The 16,074-nt window shown below is 46.2% G+C and overlaps 1 long non-coding RNA gene across 1 annotated transcript; it reads right to left on the bottom strand.

Annotated features, from left to right (window-relative positions):
- Positions 1–10,306: 10,306 nt before the first annotated feature.
- Positions 10,307–13,613, bottom strand: LOC133707945 (uncharacterized). Its single transcript, XR_009845438.1, has 3 exons — positions 13,415–13,613; positions 11,070–12,239; positions 10,307–10,685 (listed from the first exon to the last, which is right to left on the bottom strand). It is a non-coding gene; the product is annotated as an uncharacterized LOC133707945 (long non-coding RNA).
- Positions 13,614–16,074: the final 2,461 nt, after the last annotated feature.

Raw genomic sequence — 16,074 nt, 5'->3', positions numbered from 1 at the left:
GTGATAACGCCGCCGTCTTTGCATGGTCATACGCGGACATGCCAGGTATCTCTCCTGAAATTATCACTCATAAACTGACCATCAAACCCTCCTTTTATCCCATCAAGCAGAAGCGAAGGGCCTTTGATGAGGAAAAATACCGGGCAATCAGAGAGGAGGTCGCCAAACTCCAGGACATTGGGTTCATCCGCCAAGTCATCTATCCCCAGTGGATCTCAAACCTGGTAATGGTCAAAAAGGCCAGCGGCAAGTGGCGGATGTGTGTCGACTTCAAAAATCTCAACAAGGCATGCCCAAAGGATAGTTTCCTGCTACCTCGTATAGATCAGCTAGTCGATGCAACTGCCGGACATGAGCTCCTCAGCATGATGGACGCTTTCTCCGGATACAATCAGATCAAGATGCACCCCAGCGACCAGGAATGCACCACCTTCACCACCGACAAAGGCCTCTACTGCTACAATGTCATGCCTTTCGGTCTGAAGAATGCCGGTGCAACTTACCAGCGGTTGATGAACGCCATGTTCGCTGAGCATCTGGGAAAAATCATCGAGGTCTACGTGGACGACATGCTAGTCAAGAGCATAAAGGCCAGCGGGCATGTGGCAAACCTCAAGGTCATAGTAACCATTCTCTTGGCCTACGGCATGCGCCTCAACCCAGAGAAGTGTTTCTTTGCGGTCACCGCGAGCAAATTCCTGGGCTACATCGTCAGCGAGCGAGGCATCGAGGCTAACCCAGACAAGGTCCAGGCCATCCTTGACCTGGCAGACCCTGAGTATAAGGTACACGTCCAGTGCCTCCAGGGCAAGTTAACCGCCCTTTCTCGGTTCATCTCTCGACTCATTGATAAGTGCGCCCCATTCTTCAAACTCCTCAAAACAACGCACAAAAAGGTCATCGACTGGAACCCAGAGTGCCAGGCGGCGTTCCAGGGCCTAAAGGAATACCTGGCGGCAGTCCCTCTCCTTTCTGTTCCTGTGCAAGGAGAAACACTATTCATCTACCTGGCGGTTTCGGCATCGGCGGTAAGTTGCGCCATTGTCCGGCGGGAAGGCCAAGATGAGCTTCCAATGTTTTACGCCGGCAGAGGCATGAACGGAGCAGAAACAAGATACCCTCCCTTGGAGCAACTGGCCCTCGCACTTATCGTTGCTGCCAGACGCCTCCGGCAATACTTCCAGGCTCACACGATCCATGTGTTAACCAATCAGCCGCTGCGGCAAGTGATGCAGAACCCTGAACACTCGGGGCGCCTCAGCAAGTGGGCCATTGAGCTCAGCGAGTTCGACATAGATTACAGGCCAAGAACCGCCATGAAAGGCCAGGCAGTGGCGGACTTCATCGCTGAGCTAACCGAGCGACAGCCGGAGCCCGGTGTTGAGACAAGGCCCGGAACAGAAATGGTAACCGTTGAGGAGGTAGCTCCCCCACAGTCGGATTGGAACCTGCATGTGGACGGCTCCGCCAGCGCCAAGGCCAGCGGCGCCGGAATCATCTTAACAGGACCCGGGGGACTGAACGCGGAGTACGCGTTAAAATTCAACTTCAAAGCTTCAAACAACATGGCGGAGTACGAGGCACTCATCGCCGGTCTACTCCTCGCCATTGACTCAGGGGCTGACAGCGTCAACATATTCAGCGACTCCCAGCTAGTCGTTAACCAGGTCAACGACAGCTTCCAAGCCAAGGACCAGCAGTTAGCGGCATATTTGGGGTACGTTAAAACGTTGCTAAAAAAGTTCAAATTTCACACCATCACACAAATCCCCAGGGAAAGGAACGCCAAGGCTGATTCACTGGCGAGACTGGCAACCGCCCAGCCACACCAGAGTCCAGCGGACACAAGGGTAGAATATCTTGACAAGCCAAGCATCACAAAGACCCTGGCGGAGATCTTCAACATTGAAGTCAACTCCAGCTGGATGGACGAGATCATTGCATATAAGCGCAACGGCACATTGCCAGAGGATAAGATCCAGGCAAGACAGCTCAAGCGGAGAGCAACCCGCTACAACATTCAGAATGGCAAGCTGTACCGCCAGGGGTTCACCTATCCCAACCTCCGCTGTCTAACCCCAGAGGAGGGAAAGGTCGTCCTGGCGGAAATCCACGGCGGAGAATGTGGAAACCACTCGGGAGCCAGATCATTGGCCAACCGTACACTGCGACAGGGCTACTTCTGGCCCACACTGGGTGATGACGCCCGGCAAATTTCGAGGTCCTGCCACAAATGCCAGCAGTTTGCAGATCTCCCACATGCACCAGCAGAACCTCTGTCAGTCATCATCGGCCCTTGGGTTCACTCCACGTGGGGCCTCGATTTGATGGGAAAATTCCAAACCGCCAAGGGCCAGTTCAAGTACATCATTGTAGCCATCGACTACAACAGCAAATGGATAGAGGCGGAGCCATTAACGGCAATTACTACCGCCAAGGTCATTCGCTTTCTCTGGAAGAACATCTACTGCCGCTATGGTGTCCCACACACAATCATTACAGACAACGGCACACAGTTCAACAACAAGGAACTCATATCGTTCACCACCAACTTGGGCACCAAGTTAAGTTTTGCATCTGTCGCCCATCCCCAAACCAACGGCCAGGTCGAAGCAGCAAACAAGATAATCAAGAAGCTGCTAAAAAAGAAGCTCGACAGCGCCAAGGGTTTATGGGCGGAGAAGCTTCCAGAGGTCCTATGGGCCATCCGGACAACTCCAACTACCGCCACCGGCGAAACTCCTTTCTGCATGATGTTCGGCACAGAGGCGGTCCTACCTATTGAAGTAACTCAGCCTACCGCTAGGGTCGAGGGCTACTGCCCAGACACCAACAGCGACGGCATCAACCTGGACAAGGACCTCCTAGAAGAAAAAAGACACAAGGCCCATTTGCGCAACTTGCAAAACAAAAGGCTGGTATCGCGTTTCTACAACGCCAGAGTCAAAGCCCGGAACCTCCAACTGGGGGACTGGGTAATGAAGGAAGTCATTCCACCACCAACAAAGCTCCGCCCAACTTGGGAAGGCCTATACAACATTGTGGAAGTCGTGAGCCCAGGCACCTTCTACTTAATGGACAAGGATGGCGTCAAATCGGCCCACCCTTGGAATACTGAACACCTTCGGTATTACTACAAGTAGTCAGACCGCTACCCAGGAGCATCTTGACTTAGCTAAATTTTTGTTTAACATTTAGCTAAGGGAAGCTACCCGACGGGTACTACCCTACTTTTGTACGCTGATCAATCAGCCATCAATGAAACGGGGAATTACTCAAACCATTGTTACCAAGTCTAGCACTGAGGGCAACTGGCAACGCCAGCAATCGTCAGCGGACCTCGTCCGCTACGAGGTGCACTTGGACCAATTTTAATTCCTTTAATGTGTCATTGATTGGCAAAAGCAAAATGTAACTCAAAGTACTAACGGTACAAACACATCCCAGCGTACACCAAAACTCAAAATTTCATATTATTCAGCAACACATTACAAAATGGTATGCCTCAACGGCTACAAAAGAAACAGAGAAGTTGAAAAATCTGGAGCGGTCCGAACTGGCCTCAGGGGTGGCCTTCGACATCTTCTGCTTCGGCAGGCGGCGGCACGACCGCTCGACTCGTCTGATCGGATCCTCGCGCTGTCGGACTTGGGGTCTCGATGGTACCATCCGCACGGGTGTGCGCCGCCAGGAAACCAGCGCGCGACACCTCCGATGGGGTGGGGTTGGGAGTCTGCTGGGACCCTTCCGCCGGATGTGCACCACTTTCCCCGCTACCTGACCGGGCACCTCCCGCTGGAGCGGCCACGCCGTCTCTCTCCGAGGCGGTACTCTTGGCTGGCGGCGCATCAGGCTGCGACGCTTTGGCGAAGTCGATGGCGCCCTTCCGCTTCAGCATATCTATGTTTGCTAGGGCCCCGGCCTTCGCCGACTCGGTCATCGCCTTCTTAAACTCCGCAGACCGCTTGAATGCTTCCATAGCGGCTGCCGCGGCGGTATCCCCCTTAACCTCACCTTCTAACCGCTTCAACTCCGTCGCTTTGGCGCCGGACTCCCGCTGTACGATAATAAGTTTTTTATCCTTGGCGGCAATCCGCTCCTGCAGCAGCGCAACGTCCTGCTCCAACTTAGAGACGCGGTCATTCCTCTCCAAGTCGCGCTCGATGGCCACGCGGAGCTTACCGCGGGCGTCGGCAAGGTCACACTCCGCCTTCGCCAGGCGCCGCTCTGCCTCCGCCAGCTTCTCCTTCTCCCCCGCCAACTCCCTCTGGAGACCTTGAATTTCCTCCCTCAGCTCCCCCTCGACCATGGGCTGCTTCGACGCCGCCACGAACATGTCGTGCAGTCCCGCCGATATTTGCCCAAACGCCAAGTTGAAGGGCGATTGGTCAATTGCTGTCGGGCGTGAGATACCCGCTAGGCCGCCGAACCCTAGCCGCTCGCAGAGGTGGAAGAGGAATTCCCGCTCCCCATCTGTCATGAACGCCGCGTACTCGGCAAATGAGTCCAGATCGCTGACGGCCGGCTCTTCTCCCTCCACCACAACAGTCTTCGACGGAGCTTCTCGGGCCCTCTTCTGTCGGCGGGACCCGATCACCTCCACGTCCTCCCCCTCTTCCTCGTCAGGAGAGTCAGCCTGCCGACATTTTCTCTCCGGCGCCTTTTGGTTCCCGGCGGCGGTCTTCGTCACCCTCACCGGCGGTTCCTCCCTTGGCGAAATGACAGTCTCCAGCGGCGACACCACCCTTTCCTTTTGGGGACCACGCCTGTTGGCGGGCACCCGCTCTTTCTGCTGCCCAGCCGCAGCGCCTCCCTTCTTCCCGCCAGCCACTTGGACCCCCGCCTGCACTACCGGCAGACCATCCTCACCAAGGTGGGAGTGGTGTGGCATTGGCAGCACCACCGGAACCTCGGACTGGCTCAGCGCCAGCGTCTCGGGGTTCACCAGCGTCTGTTGTGCCGCCAGCCCCTCGGCGTACATGGTCTCCAGAAAGTTGTCCACCTCGGCGCGGTCCATTGCTTTTTCGAAAGCGTCGCGACTCGATTTATTACCCGGCGGAGTTTCTGGGAAAATATACATAAAACAGTCAGTCTCGGCTACTTATTACAAAGGAGACATCAGTGTGACGGAAATTTCTTACCAACGGAGCGAGTAAGTCTCTGGTCGACTAGCAACTCCCAGCCAGTCAGAAGTCTAAAGTCCAGCAGGTTGCGGTTCCGCCAACAGCCTCTGATCTGCGCAACGTGACACTCCTCCTCCCGCGTTAGGTTGTACCGCAGTCCCGCTGCACAAACACAAGTGGATTAGTAAGAATACCAATTCTTCAAGATAGAAACCCCGCCGGCTACCTCCAGCGGAAACTGGTCACCAACCTCGGATAGGTTGGAACTCCGACTTAATCCTAAACGTCGGCCCTTCTTCGTTCGCTCCAGCCTGGTACTCCCATCCCTCTGTGGCGACACAGAAGGTCCCCCGCCAGTAGGACATTGAATCCCTTAGATTCTCGATCAGCTTGGGCGCTCCCTGGCGGCGGCTCAGGTTCACTTGCCCTCTACAACCCTGGCGCTTCACGTACACCAGCTCGTAGAAGTGAAGCACTTCCGCCACGGTAGGCCCCTCGCACCCGGACAACCGCCACAATGAGTTCATCGCCAGCAGCAGACGCCACTTGTTGGGACAAACCTGACCGAACGCAAGGCCAAATTCACACACCATGATTTGCAGATTCGGCACCAGCGGTAGTGTTACTCCTTGGCGGAGTATCGCTTCGTGAACGGCCGCAAATCCCACTGGAAGAATCGACGCTTTCTCATCCGCCGTCGGCGGGCGTAGCTTCACAGAGCCCGGCAGCCGGAACGTCCGCTTCATCTTGGTAACAGCGGCGAGAGTCATCCGTCCTCCTGCCTCGTCGACAGGGGTGCCATCCCGGAGGAACCACGCGGACTCAGCGTCTTCCCCCGCTGTTTCCTCATCCCCAGCAGATCCGCTGGCGGCGCTGTTGCTCGCCAAGCGCTCGTCGCGCCTAGCTTTGGCCGCGGCCACATCACCCGCCTTAGAGCTCTCCGGACGTGACGTACGACCCATGGCTACTGCCCAAGGTATGGTCTGTAGCGGCTCAACCTCTAGCGGTTCTGGCAGTGAGGTTCCTGCATGGGCAGACGGACGCAACGAGTCAATAAATATCCTATCCGCCGCGCTGAACGACACGTTAGACCCGGAATCCTCACTGCTCGATATCTCTATGACGTTAGCCATCCCAAACCCTAAAACCCACACCAGTTAGTACAAACACAGATCTAGCCTATTCTTACATCAGTTATCGACAAGAACATCAGCCACAGTTTACCCAGAAAACACAAAAACAAGAACAAATAACCTACAAACACTAAACCCAGATTCGACCATCTAGCAAATCCAGAAATCCCAATTGTCAAAAACACCAAAACCCATCCCCAAAAGCCCACTTTACACACTCAACACCTCAAATTCACAAAACCCAGAAAACTGACAACAGCAAGTATATAGAAGTTCAATGGAACAGGGATAAGATTCAGAGCACCAACCTTACTGATGAAACCTTTGCTGTGATTGCAAGCGCTCCTCACCAATAGAAACCTCGTCCCCAAGATCCGATAACTCCGCAGCTTTCGCCCCACAGAACTCTATTCGCAAATCGCAGAGAGCTTGAAGACGACGACTCGGGTTTGAAGTTTTCACAAAATGTCAAATCTCGCTAAGGTTCCCCCCCTTTTTATGTAAACATCAACGCGTTCTAGGCCGTCCGCTAAAATACGACATCACACACCAGCCGTACACGTGTCACCACTCTTCACTTACTCTCCGGATTAACCGAGGCGTCGCCTTGGTTACGAAATCCATAATTACCATCATTAATGGCGAGAAGACAGCTACGCTTAGGAGACAAGCCTCCGCACGCTAACCCTCTACGGGTTCAACACGTGTCAACCACCACCAGACGAAGCGTCTGGTGGAAGCAACCACTTGGGAAGAGTTCACCAATCGTCCGAAGTATCCGCTGAGCGAAACCCCGCCAGCGGAACTTTTCCCTTGTCATCTTCCAAGTGACGAAGTCTCTGCTGAGCGAAACCCCGCCAGCGGAACTTCTCACTTGTCATCTGCCAGGTGACTAAGTATCCGCTGAGCGAAACCCCGCCAGCGGAACTTTTCCCTTGTCATCTTCCACGCGACGAAGTCTCCGCTGAGCGAAACCCCGCCAGCGGAACTTTTCCCTTGTCATCTTCCAAGTGACGAAGTATCCGCTGAGCGAAACCCCGCCAGCGGAACTTCTCACTTGTCATCTGCCAAGTGACGAAGTATCCGCTGAGCGAAACCCCGCCAGCGGAACTTCTCACTTGTCATCTGCCAAGTGACGAAGTCTCCACTGAGCGAAACCCCGCCAGCGGAACTTCTCCCTTGCCATCCTACAAGCTGGGCATCTTCCGCTCTGCACCTCTAGCGGAACCTCCTTTTCAGCTTGCTAGCTGCGTATGTTGTTCAGCACTATCGCTCAACAAAATACCGTCAGGCACGTCTACCGGACGCTGCTTCCTACTGCATTTAGCGGGGGGATATCCGCCAAACGGCGAATCCCGAGGCCACGCCTCACTCTGACAACGACCGCCACGCGGCGTTACCGTCAGACCGTCCCTACGGGACACGGGGACTTGTCAACAGTCTACGACGGCCCTGATCAGGCACGTTGACCCCCGTCATTTGGGTTCTAAAGCTTGGGCTCGCTACCCAACACCCTCTGCTCCGTGCAGCTCCCCCTCAACAAACAATTTGCCGACCATCCGGAGGTCTATCTTAGCCGGGGAGTGGGGGACTCCCTGGGGGGCCTAGCAGGGGCCCACCTGAAAGGGTATAAAGCGTTTGCTCAGTAAAACCAACGGTTGACAACGCACTGACGCTAATTATGCTCTTGCAAGTCTAGAGGAAGAAAACGCTTCAAACCGCCGAACAACTCCCCAACCAAGATTGCCCTCCTTGACTGGGGACTTGGGGGACTTGTACATACATGTACATTTGCAAGCATAATTAGCTCTAATGGGCTACGCTCATTCTACCGCCAAAGGTACTAATGCCAACCAAAGGAATGACATGCAGACACACCGCCAGGCGGGCTACAGCCCCAACGTCGGACCACCTCCAGATCGCCGCTGACGCGCCGCCACGCGCCGCGCCAAGATGGCACCAGAAGCTTCTGAAACTGGGAACTGAGGCATATCAGTCCCACATCGAAAACAAAGAGAAGATCAACCTCTTCCTCACCTATAAAAGGTCCTCTCCTCTCTCCTCATTAATTACGCATTCAATACTTACCTGCTGTTACTTTGTCAACATAAATACATTGACTAACTTAGGCATCGGAGAGTTGAAGACCGCCCAACGCGGTCTCCCTCTGACGCCCTTTGTATTTTACTTGACAGGTAGCGGAGACTTTGAGAGCGTCACAAGTATCGATCCGCCCACCGGATCAGCGTTAACAAAGGTTCAGCTACCGCCGAACTTTTAGACATTAACAGGAGTTTTTTGGGGCAAATCCCAAAAACCATTTTTTGATGTCTCTATAGCCAAACCTGCATAATATCAATGCCTCCGATTTGGAGTCAAAATTAGTGCATAATAAGTACCAGTAATAAAGAATGGTAGAGCATGCGGGATTGTGATTGGCTAGTATACTTGGCATTTGTAAGTAGTATGTGATTGGCGAGTATACTTGGCATTTGTAAGTAGTAAAATATCCCAGAGAAGAAGAATGGCAAATAGTGCCCAGTAGAGGTCGTATGGGTGGCCCCACAAGGTCTGCTAATAGTATAGAACCTTGTGGTGGTATTTGCTGGTATATAGAAGTCTCCAAGTTCCCGTTCAAGCAATGACTAAAATATCGAATATTGAGGATATATCGACACTCCCAAAAACGGAAATATTGAGGAAATATCGATATCGATAAATATTCGAGAAAAATGATGGAAATTTAGATAAAAACCCGGAAATTTTAAATAAGACTTTTGGAAATGTTATTTAATCAATTATCTACTATATTTCAAAAGAAAATGTTGAATAAACATTGTAATATATTGACTTAAAGTAATTTAAGATAAATTATCATATGCTGAATCGTCTGACATTTCATAAAATTTAACTCAATACAGAAAATGAATTGCGTGATGAAAATATTCTTGTTTTTTAAAGTAATAAAGATTATTTCAGATTGAGAATTGCTGGTAAAAAAAATTTTTGTTGTAAATTGGCTATTAATTAAATATTTCTCTTAATTTCCAGATTTAGAAGTAAAAAATATTTATATATTGGCATATAGCTTTGGGTTTGATTCAAAACAACAAATATGTATATATATTAGTTTAGGAATCTCGTGTGTGTGTCTATATATATATATATATATATATATATATATATATATATATATATATATATATATATATATATAAAATGTCTTAAATAATGAAATTGCATTGCAGCGGCAATGGTTGAGTTGCTTTGATTCTCCATTAGCAACCAAGGTTTGAATCTTGTGCATTGCATGCGAGTTGCATTTTTATGTACAATTTCAAATCTCGTTGGGCGTGTCACATGTGGGCCCCATGTTGTTTGAAATTTCGCGATATTGCTGTTAATATCGATGATTTCGGGAAATATCGCAAAATATCAGGATATTTCGAGAATCTCGCTGAAATTTAATTGGTTAGTTAGCAAAATATCGGACCCTTCAAAAAACGAAAATTTTGGCGATTTTTTCAATTTTTTAGTCCTTGCGTTCAAGATATTCCTTGGATAGGGACTTGATTAACTTTGGCAGGAGATTCCATACTACTAGTGCCCCTATGTAGTCCCTCAAGTTCCCGATGAAATTCCTTCTTGATCGGGTATTTGGATTATTTAAGCACTGTATGTAGCTAAACTACAGTGACGAGGCTTGGGCCTCTTGTACCCGTTGGGATAATGTGAGGGTTTGGGCCTCTTGTACCTGTTGGGATAATGTGAGGACTTGAGCCTCTAGTACCCAATGGTGAGTTTGTGGGTAAGCAATTGCAATAAGGGATTTTTTTTTTTTTTCCTGTTTAAGCGAATTTCACAAATGGAGCATCCAACAACCGATACCTAGAAATCAATTGATTTCATAAACAACAATTTGATACCTACGGCAAACTTGTTTTGAAAGTTGTCTACAATTTGTTGGAAATTCCTTCTTATTTTTTGATTTTTCCCTCCGTTGAACTCTGTTAATTTTTCTGTCAAAGATGAAGATATAGAGGCAACTAAGAACCATCAAAAATGAAAAATCTTGAATACCTTATTGCTTAAATACATGAGGAATAGAATCTAGTCTCCAGTAAAAACATGAAGGGAATGATAGGAAGTTGTAACTACAAATCCAAACTAGAGCAACCGCCACATAAGCAAAGCAAAAATGGCATCACAATAACCTAACACTTCCTCATGCACAACAGAAACCACAGTAACTCCAATTGTCATCACCATGCAATTTATAACAGCAACACAAACCATCTAAAAGAAGTATCAAGTCCAATCATCGATTCATCCTCAAGGCATGGAAACCATTTGTCAAGTCTTCATGTAGCTTCTAAATTTTGCAACAAGAGGTTGTTCGCCTTCAGCATGATCCTCAAATTTGTTAGAGCTGCATATCACCAGTAAGGGATTAAAGACATGCTTACCATAAAATATTAAAATGGTCAGCATTATGATGTTACTTATGGTGCAGTTACGCTAGGTGGTAAAGAAGATCTCCCATATGGTGCTCGATTATTCTGTAATTGATCTTCTGACCATCCATACCAGCTGTTCTCTCTACTACTTGTAGACATTGATACCAATAACCTTCACTTATCTAATTAAACATCTAATAAAGTTGTGCCTTTCTGGGATTGGTTCTCAGAAAGAAGACGTGGTAAGACAATATTAAGTGTTTTCCTTGCTCTAAATTGTTTCAACCTAAATAGGCACGAATTCTTCAAACATAATGGTAGGTCATATAAGCAAGGATTTGAACAGAATAGTTCACCTGATTTGCTAAATTGAAGAAATGGATGATCTTCCGCATCATCCAAACAGACTTGTAGAAAAGGCAGAAGTTATCATATCTGTCCACCCTTACAACAGGTGAATGATCATTAGTGACTACCAGTCCCAACCAAAATGAAAAGTATATATGGATCAAAGAAAGATTAGAGTAGGAACTTAAATGCATCCTATGCGAGAGAATTCTCTCTCAACAAAAACTTGTCTCCTTCAGATAAAGCACCCTTTCCTACAAGCTGCAAGATTACAAATATGCCAGGCTTTTAGCTATTGGCAGATAAAGGAAAACACATTTAATTTTTAACTTCTCCCCCTTCATAAATCACACAAAGAGAAGAACTGTAGGCATCCTTCAGTCTAACAGGACGAAGCCAAAATCTCACTTTGACCAGTCCCACCAGGAAAGCAATTGTACAATGATCATCTAGGTGATTAATTTTAGGCATCCACTCAACATCAGAGAATCAGTAAGCTAGACTAGAGCCCCTCAACATCTTCAATTAGAAATGCAGATAGCGAGCCTAAGTTAGAGACACCCAACCCAACAATCCCCCTAAATAAGAGATCACCAACGTATCACGCAAAAAAATTGGTAATGCTGTGCTCCTCTGTTCTCTTTTATAACTTGATTGCACACGTAACTGCAAAGTCTTGGTTTTTTTTTTTTGTTCTCTTTCCAGTTATATGCATAGGCTACTTAGTAGTCTAAACAATGTTTCATAACTTTAGTGCATGCAACCAACAATGTGCAAGCCAAAGCTGTTTATTATGAATATGACCCCTGTACTGATTCAGTTACATACAGATGGGTTTGCCACAATCATACATGGTTTATGGGTTTGCAACAACCATACATGGTTTATCTTGTATTATTTACTATAATCCTAATGAGAATTTTATCAAGAGATATTTAGACATGGCCAAAGCACATTGCACCCTACTGCTAATATCAGATAAAATACATAACGTGCAAGGTCTTAAAATTTTTACCAAGAGAGGTCATCCTAAAACACAAGCACATCCATCACATTACATGCACCCATAAGGATAATGTAGTAAACAAAAAATAGATATATATTAAGTCTTGGCCTTCACTCCCATGCCATGCTTCAAGGCTTCACCCCATCAGAAGCCTTCACTCCCATCGCGAACTCTGCAATAAACCGGAAACAGCGGTAAGGTAAGAGAGAGCAAGAGTTTAATCAACAGAATTTATACAGTTTCTAAGGATTGAGAGCAAGAGTTACAATGCATAAGGTGTCTCACTTTATCATACGAAAATTATAGATTATTTTCTACTGTCTCCAAGGATTGAGAGCAAGAATGACAATGCAAAAAGTGTTTCATATTCAATTTTACATGATTAATTTTCAACATAGTAAATGGATTTCCCATGGCTTCTATATGTATTATGAGCATTAGCAACCTACTTTTCCTACTCGGATTGAAGATTGGTCCAAGTGTAGCAACCTACTTTTCCTACTCGGATTGAAGATTGGTCCAAGTGTTGTCCTTCCTTTAATCATTCCTAGTTGTTTGCTACTACTATTTACTTTCTTTGTACTTGGGAAGATGTCTGTGATGTATCTGATTAAACCGGATTCTTGATGGAAACAGTAGCATAGTTTATATGTCATCAACATTTATACATATTTTATGACAGCAAAAATATTTGAATACAGAACAACAAAGATTTAAATGGTTGCGTATGCTAGGGTATTTGTTGTTACCTTTGGCAACACTCTTATATATTTTTGTTGATTACCAAAAAAAAAAAAAAATTGAAAGTCAAAACAAATCTGCAAATAATAAAAGAGTGAACGAATGTCCAAAATTGCAGATAACAGTTATAATATCAGAATAAAAAATATATAGGACGACGGCTGGGTTTCAGGTAGATCTTAAATTTCTAAAGGAAGGACAGAGCTGCACATCAATCAAAAAGACAAATGAATATGTGAATATGGTTCAGCAACCCTCCTATACTATATGTGATGGTGTAAAAGACACAGATAACAACATGGGAACCTAACTAAACAACAATGAACGTAGAATTCATATCAAGCGACCTAACTCAAACACTGAATCAACCTTACCTAATAGCTATATAAACATTACAACAAGTTGTTCTTATATAGGTACAGCGCGCAATGGTTTTGATAGGGCTGGTTCAGATCGTAGCAAGACCATTAATCAATTTATTTATTTATTTCTTTCACGAAAATAGAGAAATTAACCGGAGTAAGAAAAATCAAACAAGATTGCAAGCTGAAAGGATTATAGCATCACAATAGTAATCTGGAAAAAGAAAAATCACTAGGAAACAACCTTTATTTCTGATTATAGCATCTCTGGTGCGTACTAGGTAGTGTTGAGTGAATTTTGTGATGGCTAGAATGAATCCAGTATTCAGGACTATTTCACCGGCGGCCCTGACAGCATGGGCCTTGTCGGCGGGCGATACCATGATTCCGCAAGAACAGAGAATTGGGATTTTTCTGGATTGATTTTAGGGTTTGCGAAGCGTATATGCCTTTATATACTTGGACTGTTGGACACCCGGTGTTGTGTTGGGCCCTTTTTAGACGTTGGGCCCGTCCAAATTTTTATTATTATTATTTTTTTTTTTCACATCCGGTAACTGAAAAAGAATATGGTAGATTTCTCTTTTGATTTCAAATCTTATGTACTTAAATTCTAAGTAAGATTTCAATTTTCTCTGTTTGGGTAACAATTGGACCATGAGGATTTGAATTTAAGAATTCAAAACTAATGAAGAAAGCTACTTCAAAACAAACATTTACCATTCAAAACTAATTAATCGTATTTTGAAGACTAACAATCAACATTGATCAGAAAACCTTGTTGAAATGGCTATCTACATCTCTGCTATACCCTAGCCGTCATGGCTTGGAACTCTATCAATGGTGCATGACACCAAGACCACACAGTTCAGTTGTCTCTGTCTCTCGATGCCTCTTTACGCCAATCCAACACTGACTTTGTTCGACAAATGTTCATTCAATTGTTCTCTCTACTGAGAACTACCGAGAGGAGTTCGAAGTAAAGTACAAGGTTACCACGACTGGTCTCTCGAGTGGGATATCAGAAGATATGGTTAGATTTTGGCCATGCAGGAGGCGACTGAAAACGGGGATATAAACGACCCAATCGGGTCAGAGGCGTGGCCTTTGTGTTTGGAGAATGGTGGCGATGGACCCTACAGAGGGGATGGCGCTGAGTTGTGCACCCCATGATGTGAAGGCGGGGGACCACTACTTAGTTGGACCAAAACTCCCATCGAAGGCGGCGAGTTTCTCTACGCCCCTATCGGTGGAAGTTACAGAGCGCATCCTTAAGCACCAATTTGTTGATGGAACAGGGATGAGGACACCAGTGAAAGTTTGAAAAGTGGGTCTTGCCAAAATAGGTGCTCCAGGCTGAGGTGTTGATGACCGGAAAGGCAACATCCTAGAAGAGATTATTTTTTATCGAAGATATATACATATGTTTTTAATTCGTTGTATTCATATGTATAGTCTCATCTATAGCTTTCATATTTATTCCTGGCCTTGATCTCTTTTGATGGAGGTGCAAAAATGGATTCGTAATTTCTTTTGGACCGGGGATCCTTTAAAAAAAGGTGTTGCGTTGATTTCTTGGGATCAGGTTTGTCAACCCAAGGATAACGGTGGTTTGGGTCTTAAGAATCTGTTTGTCTTGAATCAGGCTCTTCTTCTGAAGAAAGGATGGGATGTTGTCTCCAAAGTTTCCACCACTGCTTGTTTTTTGCATGGCCGGTTTCTCACAGTTGGGTTCCAACCTAGTACTTATTATAAAAAATCATCAGTTTGGCTTGGGTTGAAACAGGTTTGGAGGACCTTACTTTCCCAGCTGCGTTGGATTATTGGGGATGGCAATTCGGTTAGGCTCTGGAAGGACAATTGGATGGGAGAGATTTTGGGGGAGGCGTTCAACTTGAGTCCCCAGGAACTACACTAGGCCAAAAAAGCTAACAGACAATGGACCAAAATCGTTGTGTGATTTGGACGATCTCCGTTGTGTATCGGAGCGTTGTGTGATGAAAAATCACACAACGGTGCTGCACCGTTGTATGACATAAAAACAGTCAACATATTTTTGTTATAAGTGTTGTGCATTCCCTCGACAGATGCTAGGCAGAGCTGCTACGCAGCCATGCTATGTGTGGCAAGTGCATGCTTCAGACAACAAAACTTGTTTTCAAACTGTTGTTGGTTAAGCTCGTCAGACAACATGCCTTTGAATTTTACTGTTGTGTGATTGCTCCTCCCACTTCAGTTTTTAGACTATGACTGTTGTATGATTTAATTTCACACAACTAAATTTTGGTGTGTTATAAGAAGTCTGTTGTGTGAATTGTTGCTTATCCGAATTTTGCATAATTAATACTCCTTGAATTTTATCAGTTTACCGAACCTCAGAAGGTTTTTAGATTCTCTTTTAAAAGTTTTGCTTGTTTTCAGCCCGACTGTATTGAGTTATGTCTCCATTCCTTGGTCCACTCATGTGTTAGTGGCAAGGTTGAATTGGGCTTCCACTAGGCCCGAGGTTTAAATCTTGCCAAAGCAAAGACATATTGAAGGAAAGTTTCCATTATGCCTTCTAGTGTTCTTACTATGCATGTATTACTTTTTGCAGGTAAATTTGAGCAATGCTAACTTGGAAGGTGCATTTACTACAGGCAACACATCTTTCAAAGGAACTGCCACTTCCAAAGAGGAGCACTCCAAAGTTGCCAGAATACACCAAGGACTGGAAACTCAAGTTACAAGTATTTTTATCTTATAACAAACTGCTATTTTTTTCTTTTTTCGTTTTACTGTAGCTACAAACAGTTTTAGTCTTCATATGGTTTATTTAGAAGACTTCAATCTTGTTTTTTTCTTTTGCTATTGTATATGGAGAAGTTTAGGCCATATGTCCCCTTCTCCCTACTCTTTGTACTG

Source organism: Rosa rugosa, chromosome 5, assembly GCF_958449725.1.
Source record: "Rosa rugosa chromosome 5, drRosRugo1.1, whole genome shotgun sequence".
Lineage (NCBI taxonomy): Eukaryota > Viridiplantae > Streptophyta > Magnoliopsida > Rosales > Rosaceae > Rosa > Rosa rugosa.
This window is presented reverse-complemented; position numbering and strand designations above follow the sequence as displayed.